Source organism: Elaeis guineensis, chromosome 1, assembly GCF_000442705.2.
Source record: "Elaeis guineensis isolate ETL-2024a chromosome 1, EG11, whole genome shotgun sequence".
Taxonomy (NCBI): domain Eukaryota; kingdom Viridiplantae; phylum Streptophyta; class Magnoliopsida; order Arecales; family Arecaceae; genus Elaeis; species Elaeis guineensis.
The window spans coordinates 56407397-56425462 of record NC_025993.2 but is presented as its reverse complement, the minus strand read 5'-3'; the positions used below and the strand labels follow the sequence as shown (position 1 = coordinate 56425462).

The following is an 18066-nucleotide window of genomic DNA, read 5'->3' as shown; positions in this document are numbered from 1 at the left end:
AATCCAATAAAGTAGCAGACAAGAAGACTTGAATTTAGAGGAGGAGGAATCACAAGAGAGTAAAGAAGAATTTTAGTGGAGAAAAGAAGTAGATTTTGGAAGTTCGGTGAAGTGCTAGGGCACGTTCCAACCGCGCCAAGCAATGCGAGAAAGCACGAGAAATCTCTTTTCCAAGGAGGTGATTTTTGGTGGAGAGTAGGAGGGAGAATTGCCTCGAGATAAATCCTTGGTTTTGGAGCAAGAAAGAGTTGGAAAGAACGACTTTCGGAAGGAAGACGATGAGAAGATGAGTCGTCTCACAAACAGGGTTCCCGTTTAAAAACAATGAGCCCGTGGGAAGTTTGTGGGATTTACAAGTTTGCCATTGAGTCGACTCATGGGGGTCGACTCATGAAGTTCAGAAATTCAGGAAAAATACAAATAAATTCTAAAAAAATTCAAAATTTTGGGAGAAGGAATTTTGCTCAATGATAAGTTTTTAGAGTGATAAATCTGAGCTTTTGGGACCAGGATGGATGTTGAAAATTGAGCTCTAATCAATTCTTTGAAAATTGAGAAATTTTAGGCAAATGGATCTAGAATTCCTAGATTTCTCCTAATTTCACAGAATCTATCCTCACTAAGGGCCTTTGTAAAGATATCGGCTAATTGATTTTCAGTGCAAACATATTCAAGAATTACATTTTTGTTTTGAACATGTTCTCTTATAAAATGATGTCTTATTTCAATATGTTTGGATCTTGAGTGTTGTATTGGATTTTTAGATAGATTTATGGCACTTGTATTATCACATTTTATTGGTGTTTCATTAAGTTTAATTCCAAAATCTTCGAGTTGTTGCTTAATCCACAAGATTTGAGCACAACAACTTTCGGCTGCAATGTATTCGGCCTCAGCCGTAGACAGTGCCACCGAATTTTGTTTCTTGCTAAACCATGAGATTAGGTTAACTCCAAGAAATTGGCAAGTTTCACTTGTGCTTTTTCTATCTAATTTACATCCAGCAAAATCAGCATCTGAATATCCTAACAAATTAATTTGTGAGTCCTTAGAGTACCATAACCCTATAGTTTGTGTACCATTTAAGTATCTAAGGATTCTTTTAACAGCATTCAAATGAGATTCCTTAGGATTAGATTGATATCTAGCACATAAGCAAACACTAAACATGATATCAGGCCTACTTGCAGTTAGATATAATAATGAGCCAATCATACCTCTATAGTATTTTAAGTCTACGCTTTTACCTTCATCATCCTTGTCAAGCTTATTTGAGGGACTCATTGGTGTGCCAATTGGTTTGCAGTTCTCCATTCCAAATCTTTTGAGTAGTTCCTTGGTGTACTTGCTTTGGGTGATGGAGATTCCCTCTTTTGATTGTTTGATTTGGAGTCCGAGGAAGAAGGTGAGTTCTCCCATCATGCTCATCTCGAACTCTCCCTGCATAAGCTTAGCAAAGTCTTGACAAAGGGATTCATTAGTAGACCCAAAAATTATGTCATCAACGTAAATTTGTATAATTAGCATATCATTTTGGTTTCTTTTAATAAATAGGGTTGTATCTACATTGCCTCTTGAGAAACCATTATTTAGTAGAAATTTGCTTAACCTTTCATACCATGCTCTAGGTGCTTGTTTTAGACCATATAAAGCTTTATTTAATCTAAAGACATGATTGGGAAAGGCATGATTTTCAAATCCAGGGGGTTGTTCTACATATACTTCTTCAGAAATATATCCATTTAAAAATGCACTTTTAACATCCATTTGAAATAGTTTGAATTTCATAAAGCAAGCATAAGCAAGTAGAAGTCTAATGGCTTCTAATCTAGCAACAGGTGCAAAGGTTTCATCAAAATCAATTCCTTCTTCTTGATTATATCCCTTAGCAACCAGTCTTGCTTTATTTTTAATTACATTTCCATGCTCATCTAATTTGTTTCTAAAGACCCATTTTGTGCCAATTATTGAATAATCTTTAGGTCTTGTTACTAAGGTCCAAACATTATTTCTTTCAAATTGATTAAGTTCTTCTTGCATAGCATTAATCCAGTTATGATCATTTTCAGCTTCTTCAAAAGTTTTAGGTTCAAGTTGAGATACAAATGCACAATGATTAAGTACATCTCTAAGTGAAGAACGTGTTTTTACCCCATGCATAGGATCACCGATAATTAACTCCTTAGGGTGGTTGTGAACATACCTCCATTCCTTGGGTAAGTCATTTGTACCTTGAGGTTGTTCTTGAATTTCTTCACCTTTCTCATTTTGTTTGTCTTCTTGATCCTTGTCTTCTGGAGTTGCTGAGTCTTTCAGAGTGATCTCCTTCATACCTTCTATTAGTGGATCTGCATCATCAACACCCTCTTCTTCCTTGAAGGAAGATCGTTAGATTCATCAAAGACAACATGTATGGACTCCTCAACTACTAAAGTTCTTTTGTTGAACACTCTAAATATTTTACTAGTGGAGGAGTAACCTAGAAAGATTGCTTCATCTGATTTTGCATCAAATTTACCAAGTTTTTCTTTGCCATTATTTAATACAAAACATCGGCAACCAAAAACATGAAAATATGCAATATTTGATTTTCTTCCTTTCCAAAGTTCATAGGGGGTTTTCTTTAAAAATTGTCTAATTAAAGCACGATTTAAAATGTAACATGCTGTGTTAATAGCTTCTGCCCAAAAATATCTTGGAAGGTTGCTTTCACAAAGCATGGTACGGGCCATTTCTTCTAAGGTTCTATTTTTCCTTTCAACTACCCCATTCTGTTGGGGTGTCCTAGGAGCAGAGAAGTTATGGCCAATTCCATTTTCATCACATAAATTTTCAAAATCTTGATTTTCAAATTCAGTTCCATGATCACTTCTAATATTTTGAATTGAAAACCCTTTTTCATTAGAGACTTTTCGATGAAATTTAGTGAAAATATGAAAAGTTTTATTTTTGTGAGCTAAAAAGAAAACCCAAGTAAAACGAGAGTAATCATCTATTATTACAAATCCATATCGTTTTCCTCCTAGACTAGTGGTTCTAGTTGGTCCAAATAAATTCATATGTAAGAGCTCTAAAGGTCTAGAAGTTGAAACAGTATTTTTGGATTTAAATGATACTCTAGTTTGTTTACCTAATTGGCATGCATCACAAATTCTATCCTTTTCAAAATTCAGTTTTGGCAAACCGAGAACTAAATCCTTTTTAATTAATTTTGAGAGAGAATGCATGCTAATGTGTGCAAGTCTACGATGCCACAGCCAACTAGTCTCATTGATTTTAGCATTCAAGGATACTAGGCATTGCATGTCTAATTTGGCTAAGTCATTCAAATCTATCATATAAACATTGCCATGCCTATGTCCTATAAATTTAATGCCATCATTAATAGGACTCGTTACAATGCAAACAGATGATTCAAAACTTACTTTATACCCTTTATCACAGAATTGACTAATGCTAAGTAAGTTATGCTTTAAACCTTTAACCAATAAAATATTCTCAATGTATTTGGAGGGAGTGATACCAATGTTACCTATCCTGATGATCTTTCCTTTGCCATTATCTCCAAAGGTGACCATCCCTCCATCCTTAGCATCAAGCGTGATGAATTGTGATTCATCACCAGTCATGTGTCTCGAGCATCCGCTGTCAAGATACCATTTTCTGTTTCCTTCTTGGGATGCTAGACACACCTGCAAGCAAAGGTCACATTTCTGTCTTAGGTACCCAAGCTTTCTTGGGTCCTTTCAGGTTAGTCAGAATGGTTCCTTTTGGAACCCATATTTTCTTTGTGTTTGTATATTTGTTAATAAGACATGTGTATGATTTATGTCCTATTCTTCCACATTTAAAACAAGTAATATTTGTAGACTTGTTACTTGAATAATTTACATAAATATCCTTCAGAAATTTTTGTTTCTTCAGGGGTTTATAACCAAGTCCAGCCTTATCATATATAGCTTTCTGATTTTCAAGGATCATATTTAGTTTGTTTGAACTTAAGGTGAATTTATCTACTATAGATTTCAGCTTGTTCATTTCATCCTTTAAGTTTTGATTTTCTTGAATCAAGGTAAATTTTTCAATTGAAAGATTTTCAGCTTGTTTCACTAAGGACTGATTTTCCAATTTCAGCTCTTTATTTTTCTTCCCTAGTTTCTTTAATTCATCAATTGAATCATAGAATGCTTCATGCAATTCTTCAAAAGTAAATTCACTAGTGGATTCAGAAGTTACCTCATTTTCGTGTGCCATTAGGCACAGGTTGGCTTGTTCTGTTGAGGTTTCCTCGTCGGAGCTTGAGTCATCACTCGCACTCCAGGTCACCATCATTGCCTTCTTTTTGAACTTCTTTGGACCTTTCTTCAATTATGGACATTCGGATCTGAAATATCCTGGCTTCTTACACTCGTAGCATATAGGGGGTTGATCTTTCTCCTTTTCTTTGCTTTGATCCCCTTTTGTGAATTTCTTTCTCATCCCCTATTTCCTTTTTCTTAGAAACTTTTTAAATTTCCGGGTGATGAGAGCCATCTCTTCATCCTGTTCTTCATCTTCAGATTCATCCGTTTCATAATTAGGCGAAGTTGTGGATTTGAGGGCAATGGTTCTTTTCTTTTTGATTTCATCCTCTTGATGTTGCTTCATGCTAAGTTCATGAGTCATCAAGGATCCAAGAAGCTCTTCTAGAGGTAGAGTGTTCAAGTCCTTTGCTTCTTGGATGGCAGTCACCTTGGCTTCCCAAGTTCTTGGCAGTGATCTGAGAATCTTCCTTACAAGTTCACTGTTAGTATAAGATTTGCCAAGACTCTTTAAACCATTGATTATATCAGTAAAACAAGTAAACATAGCAGTTATGGACTCATCATGCTCTATTTTGAACAATTCATATTTATGTACAAGCATGTTTATTTTAGACTCTTTTACTTGATTTGTTCCCTCATGGGTTACTTCTAACCTATTCCATATTTCTTTAGCAGATGCACAAGTAGAAATGCGATTAAATTCACTAGCATCTAGTGCACAATAAAGAACATTCATGGCTTTGGCATTTAATTGTGCCAATTTCTTGTCAACCTCATCCCATTCTTTCTCGAGTTTGGTTGATTCCTCACCATCTATAATCTTGGTGGGTGTGTGAGGACCATTCACTATGATACTTCACATATCATAGTCGAGTGCTTGTATGAAAATCTTCATCCGAGCTTTCCAATAGGTGTAATTAGACCCATTGAAAAGTGGAGGTCGGTTTGTTGATTGCCCCTCGGCTAGAGAAATACCGACATGGGTTGCCATAGATCTTTGGCTCTTTGATTGTTAGATCAAAGAAGGGCTAGAGCACCGGCTCTGATACCACTTGTTGTCCAGCTATGCAACCCAAGAGGGGGGGGTGAATTGGGTTTCTAAAAATTTTAAACCCAACAGATTACTTATGAAGAACAAAACAAAGACTTTAAATCAATATTAATTACCTAAAGCAGTATTGCAAGGATATAATAAAGAAATAAGATAAAGCGATAAAGCACACCACAAACACAAGGATTTATAGTGGTTCGGTGCTAACCTTGCACCTACATCCACTCCCCAAGATCCTACTTAGGAATTTTAATCCACTATCCTTTGTATTCAACCCGAATACAAAACGTCGGAAACTCCGACACTAGCTATCCCAAGCTAGATCACTTATTTTCCGGGTACAAGTAAACCCAAAACACTCCGATTTCAGGTTCGGATCAACCTTTCCTTGTTTTGGAAATCCTCCAAAAACAAGAACAAAAACTCACAAAGAGTTAGAAAATTTTGAGCACAGATTAATACAATAACAGCTCCTTAAATGAGCGAATATAACAGTAAAAGCTTTACTCAAATGAAGAACCTCTTTTTCGGATTTTCTCAAAGTGGATGAACGCTTGAATGCTTGAGAAGAGGTTGATTGTTGATTGAAGATCTCTTGAAAGCTTTGAACGATCTCTAGATCAAGGTTGAAACAATAGTCGTGAAGAATTCTCTCCTTGAAAGATCTTGCTTTTCTCTTTCACAATCTCTCTGGTAAATTATGGATCCTCTCTCTTTTTCTTTTTGGATTTTTCGTTGATCTCAGGCTTTTTCTTGCAGATTTTGGATCCTCTCTTCTGTTCTTCTCTCTTTGATCTGCCGATTGATCTTTTTCTTCACTTCTGTTTCTCTCCAATTTGATCTGCTATTTAAACTGCAATTTCTTTCACCATTTCAAGCATTTTGTAGCATTAGAAGCAAGAGAAAACAATTTACGTAGATAAAGAGCCGTTAGAGCAATTTTAGGAAGCATAATTGGCAATTAAAACGGGCAAAAAAATAGCCGTTGCTGATATTTTCCGTCGCAGGGGTCGACTCATGAGTTGACTCATGCATCAGGAGTCGACTCATGAGTCGACTTCTGTTGCACAGACCAGAAGGTCTGATTTCTGGATTTTTCGGCTCAAATCAGCAGAGGTCGACTCATGAGTCGACTCATGCCTTGTGGGTCGACTCATGAGTCAACTCACAGGTCGTGCCAAGTCAAAAATCCAGCGTGCCATGGAAATTTTTTGCGTGCCAATCAGCTCACAGTGCCATGAGTTGACTCATGAGTCGACTCATGCACTTCAAACCTTCATAACCTCAAAAATATAAGTCCAAATATAATGAAATTTTCACCAATAGTTTACAAATTATTTGTTCTATCAAATGATACTATAAAATCAGAATTTTAGTGAAATTATGATTTTGCCCTTGAAGAGCATAAGGACTTTTTCATTTTAAAATTATTTGTATCCCTTCAATCTGCTTTGTAATCATCAAAATCAATCTAGGTGCAACAATAATATTCTGTCCCATATCTCATTAGATCTTGAAGATCCTACAAGGAAAAAGCTGATTTTTCCCTTCATCCGGTACCCTGCAGGCCTGGATGGTGGGAGGGTTATAGATGGCGTGCAATGGCCGCTACGTTATATCCACGAATTTCAAAAAAATTATGATGGGTGTGATCATACCAGCACTAATGCATCGGATCCCATCAAAACTCCACAATCAAGCGTGCTTGGGCGTGAGTAGTACTGGGATGGATGATCCCCTGGGAAGTCCTCGTGTTGTATCCCTTTTAATCTTCATCCTTTTTATTTTTATTTCAAGACTTTTTTTCATAATTTTTATGAAGATCTCTTTCTTTTGCCGTAAGTAACATTTTCTCTCAAAAAAAATTGAGTCTGGAAACCGACTGTGCCGTGCGGGCTCGCGGGACCCACTTGAAGAGTCCGATACCCAACAGGCCAGGACGGTGGGAGGGTTACAGATGGCATGCAACGGCCGCAATGTTATATCAATAAATTTCGAAAAGATCATAATTGGTGTGATTGAATCAGCATTATTGCATCGGATCTCATCAGAACTCTGCAGTTACGTGTGCTTGGGCGAGAGTAGTATTAGGATGGGTGACCCCCTAGGAAGTCCTTGTGCTGCATCTTTTTTAATCTTTGTCTATTTTATTTTTAATTCAACACTTTTTTCCATAATTTTTATGGGGATCTCTTCCATCTGCCATAGGTAACATTTTCTCTTAAAAAAAACTGAGTCTGGAGACAGGCAGTGCCGTGCGGGCTCGAGAGATCCACTTGAAGGATCCGGTGCCCTATTGGCCTAGACGTGGGAGGGTTACTGATGGCGTGCGACGACCGCTATGTTATATCTAAGAATTTCGAAGAGATCATAATGGCTGCGATCATGCCAGCACTAATGCATCAGATCCCATCAGAACTTCATAGTTAAGCATGCTTGGGCGAGAGTAGTACTAGGATGGGTGACACTCTGGGGAAGTCCTCATGTTGTGTCCCTTTTAATCTTCATCTTTTTTATTTCTATTTCAAGACTTTTTTCCATAATTTTTATATTTTTTTTATTTCAATATTTTTTTGTATAATTTTTATGGAGATCTCTTTCTTCTGCTGCAGTTAACGTTCTCTATCAAAAAAAAACTGAGTGGAGACCTGTGGTGCCGTGCGGGCATGCGAGCCCACTTGAAGGGTCTGGTACCCTGCAAGCCTAGATGGTGGGAGGGTTACAGATAGCATGCAACAGCCGCTACGTTATGTCAATGAATTTCAAAGAGATCATGATGGGTGTGATCATACCAACACTAATGCACCGGATCCCATTAGAACTCCGTAGTCAGGCCTGCTTGGGTGAGTGCAGTAATGGGATGGGTGACCCCCTAGGAAGTCCTCGTGCTGCACCCCTTTTAATCTTCATCTTTTTTATTTTTATTTCAAATTTTTTTTTCATAATTTTTATGGAGATCTCTATTTTCTACCACAGGTAAAGTTTTCTCTCAAAAAAAAATGATTATGAAGACTGACAACGCCGTGCGGGCTAGCGGGACCCACTTGAAGGGTCCGATACCCAACATGCCAAGAGGTGGGAGGGTTACTGATGGCGTGCAATGGCCACAATGTTATATCAATGAATTTCAAAGAGATCATGATGGGTGCGGTCATACCAGCACTATTGCATCGGATCCCATTAGAACTCCACAGTTAAACATGCTTCGGCAAGTGTAGTACTTGGATAGGTGACCCCATGGGAAGTCCTCGTGTTGCATCCCTTTTAATCTTCGTCCTTTTTATTTCTATTTCAGGACTTTTTTTCCTAATTTTTATGCTTTTTATTTTTATTTCAATATTTTTTCTCGTAATTTTTATAGAGATCTCTTTCTTCTGCCATGGTTAATGTTCTCTCTAAAAAAAAATAGAGTCTGGAGACCTACAGTGCCGTGCGGGCTCGCAGGCCCACTTGAAGGGTCCGGTACCCTACAGGCTTGGACGATGGGAGGGTTACAGATGGGTTGCAATAGCCACTATGTTATATCCATGAATTTCGAAGAGATTGTGATGGGTGTGATCATACCAGCACTAATGCACCAGATCCCATCAGAACTCCGCAATCAAACGTGCTTGGGCAAGAGTAGTACTGGGATGGGGGACCCCCAGAAAAATCCTCGTGTTGCACCCCTTTTAATCTTCATCCTTTTTATTTTTATTTCAATACTTTTTATCATAATTTTTATAGAGATCTCTTTCTTCTGCCACATGTAACATTTTCTCTAAAAAAAAACTGAGTCTAGAGACTGACAGTATCATGCGGGCTCGCGGGACCCACTTAAAGGGTCCAGTACCCAATAGACCAGGATTGGGAGGGTTACAGATGGCGTGCAATGGCCGCAACGTTATATTAATGAATTTTGAAGAGATCATGATGGGTGTGATTAGACCAGCACTAATGCATCGGATCCCATCAGAACTTCATCGTTAAGCATGCCTAGGCGAGAGTAGTACTAGGATGGGAGACTCCCTAGGAAGTCCTCATGTTGCATCCTTCTTAATCTTCGCCTATTTTATTTTTAATTCGATATTTTTTTTCATAATTTTTGTGGGGATCGCTTTCTTTTGCTGCAGGTAATATTTTCTCTTAAAAAAAAAATTGAGTCTGGGGACAGGTAGTGCTGTGCGGGCTTGCGAGATCCACTTGAAGGGTCCGGTGCCCTGCAGGCCCGATGTGGGAGGGTTACTGATGGCGTGCGACGGCCACTATGTTATATCTAAGAATTTTGAAGAGATCATGGTGGGTGCGATCATGCCGACACTAGTACACTAGATCCCATAAGAACTCCGTAGTTAAGCGTGCTTGGGCGAGAGTAGTACTAAGATGGCTGATCCTTTGGGAAGTCCTCGTGATGCATCCCTTTTAATCTTCATCCTTTTTATTTCTACTTCATGACTTCTTTCCATAATTTTTATGCTTTTTATTTTTATTTCAACACTTATATCCATAATTTTTATGGAGATCTCTTTCTTCGACCACGGATAACATTTTTCTCTTTAAAAAAAAAAGCTGACTGGAGACCTACAGTGCCGCGCATGCTCGCGGGACGACTTGAAGGGTCTGGTACCCTACAGGCCTGGAAGGTGGAAGGGTTACAGATGGTGTGCAACGGCCGCTACATTATATCCATGAATTTCAAAGAGATCGTGATGGGTGTGATCATACCAGCACTAATTCATCGGATCCCACCAGAACTCTGCAGCCAAGCGTGCTTGGGCGAGAGTAGTACTAGGATGGATGACCTCCTGGGAAGTCCTCGTGTTGCACCCCTTTTAATCTTCATCCTTTTTATTTTTATTTCAATATTTTTTTACATAATTTTTATGGAGATCTCTTTCTTCTACCATAGGTAACATTTTTCTTAAAAAAAAATTGAGTCTGGAGACTGGCAATGTCGTGCAGGCTCGCGGGACCCACTTGAAGGGTCCAATCCCCAACATGTCAGAACGGTGGAAGGGTTATAGATGGTGTGCAACGGTCGCAACGTTACGTCAACGAATTTTGAAGAGATCATGATGGGTGTGATCATACCAGCACTAATGCATCGGATCCAATCAGAACGCCGTAGTTAGGCGTGCTTGGGCGAGAGTAGCACTAGGATGGGTGGCCGCCTTAGAAGTCCTCGTACTGCATCCTTTTTAATATTCATCTATTTTATTTTTAATTCAACATTTTTTCCATAATTTTTATGGAGATCTCTTTCTTCTGTCATAGGTAACATTTTTTCTTAAAAAAAAAAATTGAGTCTGGAGACAACAGTGCCGTTAGGGCTCGCAGGATCCACTTGCAGGCCTGGATGTGGGAGGGTTATTGATGGCGTGCGACGGCCGCTACGTTATATCTAAGAATTTTGAAGAGATTATGACAAGTGCGATCATGCCAGCTCTAATGCACCAGATCCCATCAGAACTCCATTGTTAAGCGTGCTTGGGCGAGAGTAGGACTAGGATGGGTGACCCCCTAGGAAGTCCTCGTGTTGCATCCCTTTTAATCTTCGTATTTTTGGTTTCTATTTCAAGACTTTTTTCCATAATTTTTATGCTTTTTATTTTTATTTCAACACTTTTTTTTGTAATTTTTATAGAGATCTCTTTCTTCTACTGTGGTTAACATTCTCTCTTAAAAAAAAACTGAGTCTGGAGACCTACAGTGCCATGCGGGCTCGCAAGCCCACTTGAAGGGTCCGATCCCTGTAGGCCTGAACGGTGGGAGGGTTACAGATGGTGTGCAACGGCCGCTACGTTATATCCATGAATTTTGAAAAAATTATGATGGGTGTGATCATACCAGCACTAATGTACCAGAACCCATCAGAACTCCGCAATCAAGCATGCTTGGGCGAGAGTAGTACTAGGATGGATAACACCCTGGGAAGTCCTCGTGTTGCACCCTTTTAATCTTCGTCCTTTTTATTTTTATTTCAATATTTTTTTTTATAATTTTTATGGAGATCTCTTTCTTCTACCGTAGGTAATATTTTCTCTCAAAAAAAAATTGAGTCTGGAGACAGGTAGTCCATGCGGGCTCGCAGGACCCACTTGAAAGGTCCAGTACCCAACAAGCCAGGACGGTGGGAGGGTTACAGGTGGCGTGCAATGGCCGCAACGTTATATCTATGAATTTTGAAGAGATCGAGTTGGGTGCGATCATACCAGCACTAATGCAGCAGATCGCATCAGAACTCCGCAGTTAAGTGTGCTTGGGCGAGAGTAGTACTGAGATGGGTGACCCCTTGGGAAGTCCGCGCGTTGCACCCCTTTTAATCTTCATCTTTTTTATTTTTATTTCAAAGCTTTTTTACATAATTTTTATGGAGATCTCTTTCTTCTACCACAGGTAATGTTTTCTCTTAAAAAAAAATTGAGTCTGGAGACAAGCAGTGCCGTGCGGGCTCATGGGACCGACTTGAAGGGTCCGATACCCAACAGGCCAGAATGGTGGAAGGGTTACAGATGGCGTTCAACGGCCGCAACGTTATATCAACGAATTTCAAAGAGATCATAATGGGTGCGATCATACTAGCACTAATGCATCGGATCCCATCAAAACTCCGTAGTTAGGCGTGCTTGGGCGAGAGTAGTACTAGGATGGGTGGCCGTCTAGGAAGTCCTCATGTTGCATCCTTTTTAATCTTCATCTATTTTATTTTTAATTTAATATTTTTTTTCATAATTTTTTTGGAGATCTCTTTCTTCTACTGTAGGAAACATTTTCTTTTAAGAAAAAATTGAGTCTGGGGACAGACAGTGTCATGTGGGCTCGTGGGATCCACTTGAAGGATCTGGTGCCCTACAGGCTTGGACATGGGAGGGTTACTGATGGTGTGCGACTGCCGCTACAGTATATCTAAGAATTTTGAAGAGATCATGATGGGTGCGATCATCCCAGCACTAAACACCAGATTTAATCAGAACTCCGTAGTTAAATGTGCTTGAGCGAGAGTAGTACTAGGATGGGGTACCCTCTGGGTAGTCTTTGTGTTGCATCCCTTTTAATCTTCGTCTTTTTTATTTTTATTGCAAGACTTTTTTCCATAAGTTTTATGCTTTTTGTTTTTATTTCAACATTTTTTTCCATAATTTTTATGGAGATCTTTTTTTTCTACCATGATTAATGTTCTCTCTAAAAAAAAAATTGAGTCTGAAGACCTACAGCGCCTTACAGACTCGCGGGCCCACTTGAAGGGTCCGGTACCCAGCAGGCCTGGACGGTGGGAGGGTTACAGATGCCGCGCAATGGCCGCTACGTTATATCCATGAATTTTGAAGAGATCATGATGGGTGCAATCATGCCAGCATTAACGCACCAGAACCCATCAGAACTCCGCAGTCAAGCGTGCTTAGGCGAGAGTAGTACTAGGATGGGTGACCCCCTGGGAAGTCTTCGTATTGCACCTCTTTTAATCTTCATCTTTTTTATCATTATTTTAAGACTTTTTTTCATAATTTTTATGGAGATCTCTTTCTTCTACCACTGGTAACATTTTCTCTCAAAAAAAAAACTGAGTCTAAAGACCGACAGTGCCGTGCAGCCTCATGAGACCCACATAAAGGGTCTGGTACCCAACAGGCTAGGACAGTCGGAGGGTTACAGATGGCGTGCATCTTTTTTAATCTTCACCTATTTTATTTTTAATTCAACACTTTTTTTCATAATTTTTATGGGAATTTCTTTCTTCTGCCACAGGTAACGTTTTCTCTTAAAAAAAAAATTGAGTTTGAAGATAGGTAGTGCCGTGCGGGCTCGCGGGATCCACTTGAAAGGTCCGGTGCCCTACAGGCATGGACGTGGGAGGGTTACTGATGGCGTGCAACAGCCGCTACATTATATCTAAGAATTTTGAAGAGACCATGATGGGTGCGATCATGCCAGCACTAATGCACCAGATCCTATCAGAAGTCCGTAGTTAAGCGTTCTTGGGCGAGAGTAGTACTGGGATGGGTTACCCCCTATGAAGTCCTCATGTCACATTTCTTTTAATCTTCGTCCTTCTTATTTCTATTTCAAGACTTTTTTTCATAATTTTTATGCTTTTTATTTTTATTTCAATACTTTTTTTCGTAATTTTTATGGAGATCTCTTTCTTCTGTCGTGGTTAACATTCTCTCTAAAAAAAGAACTGAGTCTGGAGACCTACAGTGCCGTGTGGGCTCGCAGGCCCACTTGAAGGGTTCGGTACCCTGCAGGCTTGGTTGGTGTGAGGGTTACAGATGGCGTGCAACAGCCGCTACGTTATATTCATAAATTTCAAAGAGATCGTGATAGGTGCGATCAAACCAACACTAATGCATCGGATCCCATCAGAACTTCGCAGTCAAACATGCTTGGGCGAGTGTAGTACTGGGATGGGTGATGCCTTGGGAAGTCCTCGTGTTGCACCCCATTTAATCTTCATTCTTTTTATTTTTATTTCGAGACTTTTTTTCATAATTTTTATGGAGATGTCTTTCTTTTGCCGTCGGTAACATTCTCTCAAAAAAAACTAATTCTGGAGACCGACAGTACCGTGTTGGCTTACGAGACCCACTTGAAGGGTCTGATACCCAATAGGCCAGGATGGTGGGAGGGTCACAGATGGAGTGCAACGGCCGCAACGTTATATCAATGAATTTTGAAGAGATGTGATGGTTGTGATCATTCCTGTACTAATGCACTGGATCCCATCAGAACTCCACAGTTAGGCGTGCTTCGGCGAGAGTAGTACTAGGATGGGTGAGACAGGCAGTGCCATGCGGGCTCGCGGGATCCACTTAAAGGGTCTGATGCCCGACAAGACTGGACGTGGGAGGGTTACTAATGGCGTGCAACGGCCGCTACATTATATCTAAGAATTTTGAGGAGATCAGGATGGTTGTGATCATGCCAGCACTAATGCACCTGATCCCATCAGAGCTCCGTAGTTAAGCGTGCTTGGGTGAGAGTTGTACTATGATGGGTGACTCCCAGGGAAGTCCTCGTGTTGCATCCCTTTTAATCTTTGTCCTTTTTATTTCTATTTCAAGACTTTTTTTCATAATTTTTATACTTTTTATTTTTATTTCAATAGTTTTTTCTGTTATTTTTATGGAGATCTCTTTCTTCTGCTGTGGTTAACGTTTTCTCTAAAAATAAAAACTGAGTCTGGAGACCTACAGTGCTGTGCGGGCTCGCGGGCCCACTTGATGGGTCCGGTACCCTGCAGGCCTGGACGATGGGAGGATTACAGATGGCGTGCAATGGCTGCTACGTTATATCAACAAATTTTGAAGATATCCTGATGGGTGCGATCATCCCAGCACTAATGCATCGGATCCCATCAATACTCCGCAGTCAAACGTGCTTGGGCGAGAGTAGTACTGGGATGGGTGACCCCCTGGGAAGTCCTCGTGTTGCTCCCTTTTAATCTTCATCCTTTTTATTTTTATTTCAAGATTTTTTTCATAATTTTTATGGAGATCTCTTTTTTCTACCACAGGTAACATTTTCTCTAAAAAAAAACTGAGTCAGAAGACCGACAATGCTGTGCGGGCTGGCGGGACCCAATTGAAGGGTCCGGTACCCAATAGGCTAGGACGGTGGGAGGGTTATAGATGGCGTGCAACAACTACAATGTTATATCAATGAATTTCAAAGAGATCATGATAGTTATGATCATACCAGTACTAATACATCGGATCCCATCAGAACATTGCAGTTAAGCGTGCTTGGTCGAGAGTAGTACAAGAATGGGTGACCTCTTGGGAAGTCCTCATGTTGCATCCTTTTTAATCTTCATCTATTTTATTTTTAATTCAATACTTTTTTCTATAATTTTTATGGGGTTCTCTTTCTTCTGCCGTGGATAATATTTTCTTTTAAAAAAAAAATTGAGTCTGGAGACAGGCAGTGCCGTGCAGGCTCGCAGGTCCACTTGAAGGGTCCGGTGCCCGAAATGCCTGGACGTGGGAGGGTTGCTGATGGCGTGTGATGGCCACTATGTTATATCTAAGAATTTTGAAGAGATCATGATGGGTGCGATCATGCCAGCACTAATGCACCGGATCCCATCAGAGCTCCGAAGTTAAGCATGCTTGGGCGAGAGTAGTACTAGGATGGATGACCCCTTGTGGAGTCCTCGTGATGCATCCCTTTTAATCTTCGTCCTTTTTATTTCTATTTCAAGACTTTTTTCCATAATTTTTATGCTTTTTATATTTATTTCAATACTTTTTTTCATAATTTTTATGGAGATCTCTTTCTTCTGCAGCAGTCAACATTCTCTCTAAAAAAAAACTAAGTCTGGAGACCTACATTGCCGTGCGGGCTCGCGGGCCCACTTGAAGGGTCCCAAAAGCCAATCGTCAAGCTGTTGACAATTGAGCAACCAAGTATTGTAATTGATTTGTTAATAAATAAAATATATTTTTGGTATTTTCATCATAAGTTTTCATCTTCTAATGAACTCTGTTGTTATGATGAAGTCCTTAGGACTTTTTAAGTTCGATAAAGAGAGGATTTATCGATTAGTCCTTAAAATTATTCACGACCAAATAATATGCTGTTAATAAGGATGACAGCTTCTATCGAGCATAGGTCGCCGTAGGCCATATGGGTTGGTTGTCCTTTTAACCAAGGTGTGTAGAGACCCTGGTATGGCATACAGGTGAGATGTAAGGATACATCATTATTGAACGTGACCAACTCTAGAGCATTCTGCTATCCAGAATGTCTCTGATGGGATATAGGTATAAGTGTCCCTTAGACCTGAGATCTCCTCAGTGACTTGCAAGCAACTCACTGTGCTTTGGTACTGGACTAACTGAATTTCTAATTCAGTGACGGAAGGCTTTTGGGCATAGTTAAGTACTTGCTGAAAGAAGAGTGCCCTATAAGCCAATTGTAAGTATGTTGCGATGGGACTTTCTTTAAAATTTTTCAACTCATGAAACGATATTTATTATTTAAGGCATTGATTCATCATATTAGCTGCATCTTAATATATCTAAGATTATGATGAATCCCAAAGATTAGGATAATGGTTTTAGGAGACATGAATGGCTCATGCTACTGAGACCTAAAATCCTAAAATCTTAATCTTAAATATTCTTGATCATAGGAGCATTAAGTCGGAGATCAATATTTTAGATAGACTGGCACATCCTATGTATGCTTAATGGAGAGGGTGGCAGATCTCACTAGCCACTTGTGTGAGACACTAATACAAAGATGTGGGTGCTTATTTGAGAAATGAGTCCACTAAATTGACTCGATGAAAGAGAACATCTAATGGAAGCCTTATTTGCATGTCAAAGATGGTTCTCTAAGTGAGAGTTGTGCAAGTGATCCTTAGACCTGAAACCACCATGGAATCTTGTGCACATGAATCCATATTTTGGTTCATATCCAGGCATGATATTAAGATATGTACGGGATGTTCTGGATATGGTGGAGTGTGTATGAAGGTTGTGAGTAGGTCAATATGGAATCGATCACTCCTAGTAAGAGGAGATCGCATCTTGTGTATTCTGAATCCTAGATGACTCAGAAAAGTCTTTCGGCCAAAAGCAGGAAGAAGATTAGAAAGAGTTTCTAATGCTTCTTCATTGGAGTCATTATTGGTTAATTGAGAATCGATATGAATATGTATTTGAGTTTGACATGATTCCATACTCATGAACATATTCAGGGTGCAAGGATGATCGAAGGATTGAATTGCACGATAATTTACCACTGAAGGGTAGATTTGGTATTTCTACCAAATTTCACATCTTCTGGGTAGTCATGATATGTTGCTAGACGTCAATCTTGACTTATAAGTTTTTGACCGAATTAAAGAGTTTAATTCGATTGCCAATTAGAAATGATTGTAATTATTGAACTCGGGTTAGCTCGATTGGACCAAAATCGATTAGATTAAAATCTAATCAAATTTGGTCAACTTATATCTAGACCTACTACCAGCTAGATGTGAAACCCAATGGATCACACACATATAAAAATTGGCCAAGGATCCTTTTGAAAAAGGTTGATTGGAATTTTTGATTCAATCAGGGTTCCGGTAAGCATGCTAGCACGTGTGAAAAGCCTTGCTCTTTTGGAGACCAATTTGATCCCATCCCTTGCTAATTAGCTAGCCCAATTTGGTAGATATTTGGGTCAGATTATATCACGTAGAAGCAGTCCAAACTGGGCCACCACATCCTATGTTAACACCAATTATGAAGAGTCCAAGTTGTGGTGGACTCTTGGTGTAAAACAGGTTCTGCGTACAAATATTGGCTTGGGTAGAAGAAAAAATATTATTTTTTAAGGACTAAAATTATGTGTAACAGCTCACATCACCCTCCATCCTCTGGTATCTCAAAGCATGAGATATATTTTTTTTAGAATTTTTGGGGAAGAGAAAAACTTGGAAAAAGAAGGATGTCTCACGCGCACATGTAGAAGCATCACGTCTCTCCATGATTTGGAGAGTTCTTCTCTTTATAAAATTCTTTCAGATTAGAATTATTTTTAGTGATAACATTCTACATTTGATATTTTATGTTTGACAATTTTTCTAGAATTTTTTCAGACTTATCTGGATGCCAAACAGATGCCATAAGTTGGTCCTGATGCTTGCATGCATGGTGATCAGCACTTGTGTGAAGAGGTGCGAGGATATCATCCTTCTATGAGAATTTTATTACCATTTTTAATTTTCTGGAATCTATA

General features: G+C 39.3%; 8 non-coding genes and 14 pseudogenes across 8 annotated transcripts; all 22 read left to right on the top strand.

The window, feature by feature from the left end:
- The first annotated feature begins 6999 nt into the window (after positions 1 to 6999).
- Positions 7000 to 7118, top strand: LOC140855030 (5S ribosomal RNA; annotated as a pseudogene).
- A 247-nt stretch (positions 7119 to 7365) lies between these two features.
- On the top strand, positions 7366 to 7484 carry LOC140855091 (5S ribosomal RNA; annotated as a pseudogene).
- A 246-nt stretch (positions 7485 to 7730) lies between these two features.
- Positions 7731 to 7850, top strand: LOC114913454 (5S ribosomal RNA; annotated as a pseudogene).
- Positions 7851 to 8133: 283 nt separating this feature from the next.
- On the top strand, positions 8134 to 8252 carry LOC140855061 (5S ribosomal RNA; annotated as a pseudogene).
- Positions 8253 to 8498: 246 nt separating this feature from the next.
- On the top strand, positions 8499 to 8617 carry LOC114913582 (5S ribosomal RNA; annotated as a pseudogene).
- A 288-nt stretch (positions 8618 to 8905) lies between these two features.
- LOC114913592 (5S ribosomal RNA) lies at positions 8906 to 9024 on the top strand. The gene has a single exon (XR_003799517.1). It is a non-coding gene; the product is annotated as a 5S ribosomal RNA (ribosomal RNA).
- Positions 9025 to 9269: 245 nt separating this feature from the next.
- On the top strand, positions 9270 to 9388 carry LOC114913586 (5S ribosomal RNA; annotated as a pseudogene).
- A 247-nt stretch (positions 9389 to 9635) lies between these two features.
- Positions 9636 to 9754, top strand: LOC114913581 (5S ribosomal RNA; annotated as a pseudogene).
- Positions 9755 to 10045: 291 nt separating this feature from the next.
- LOC114913587 (5S ribosomal RNA) lies at positions 10046 to 10164 on the top strand. Its single transcript, XR_003799514.1, has one exon. It is a non-coding gene; the product is annotated as a 5S ribosomal RNA (ribosomal RNA).
- A 247-nt stretch (positions 10165 to 10411) lies between these two features.
- On the top strand, positions 10412 to 10530 carry LOC114913584 (5S ribosomal RNA; annotated as a pseudogene).
- A 230-nt stretch (positions 10531 to 10760) lies between these two features.
- LOC114913580 (5S ribosomal RNA) lies at positions 10761 to 10879 on the top strand (annotated as a pseudogene).
- A 288-nt stretch (positions 10880 to 11167) lies between these two features.
- On the top strand, positions 11168 to 11286 carry LOC114913578 (5S ribosomal RNA). Its single transcript, XR_003799513.1, has one exon. It is a non-coding gene; the product is annotated as a 5S ribosomal RNA (ribosomal RNA).
- Positions 11287 to 11532: 246 nt separating this feature from the next.
- LOC114913576 (5S ribosomal RNA) lies at positions 11533 to 11651 on the top strand. The gene has a single exon (XR_003799511.1). It is a non-coding gene; the product is annotated as a 5S ribosomal RNA (ribosomal RNA).
- A 248-nt stretch (positions 11652 to 11899) lies between these two features.
- On the top strand, positions 11900 to 12018 carry LOC114913579 (5S ribosomal RNA; annotated as a pseudogene).
- Positions 12019 to 12265: 247 nt separating this feature from the next.
- On the top strand, positions 12266 to 12383 carry LOC114913588 (5S ribosomal RNA; annotated as a pseudogene).
- Positions 12384 to 12672: 289 nt separating this feature from the next.
- LOC114913590 (5S ribosomal RNA) lies at positions 12673 to 12791 on the top strand. The gene has a single exon (XR_003799515.1). It is a non-coding gene; the product is annotated as a 5S ribosomal RNA (ribosomal RNA).
- Positions 12792 to 13249: 458 nt separating this feature from the next.
- On the top strand, positions 13250 to 13368 carry LOC114913585 (5S ribosomal RNA; annotated as a pseudogene).
- Positions 13369 to 13657: 289 nt separating this feature from the next.
- LOC114913583 (5S ribosomal RNA) lies at positions 13658 to 13776 on the top strand (annotated as a pseudogene).
- Positions 13777 to 14243: 467 nt separating this feature from the next.
- On the top strand, positions 14244 to 14362 carry LOC114913577 (5S ribosomal RNA). The gene has a single exon (XR_003799512.1). It is a non-coding gene; the product is annotated as a 5S ribosomal RNA (ribosomal RNA).
- Positions 14363 to 14652: 290 nt separating this feature from the next.
- On the top strand, positions 14653 to 14771 carry LOC114913591 (5S ribosomal RNA). Its single transcript, XR_003799516.1, has one exon. It is a non-coding gene; the product is annotated as a 5S ribosomal RNA (ribosomal RNA).
- A 245-nt stretch (positions 14772 to 15016) lies between these two features.
- Positions 15017 to 15135, top strand: LOC114913589 (5S ribosomal RNA; annotated as a pseudogene).
- A 247-nt stretch (positions 15136 to 15382) lies between these two features.
- LOC140854895 (5S ribosomal RNA) lies at positions 15383 to 15501 on the top strand. The gene has a single exon (XR_012137989.1). It is a non-coding gene; the product is annotated as a 5S ribosomal RNA (ribosomal RNA).
- Positions 15502 to 18066: the final 2565 nt, after the last annotated feature.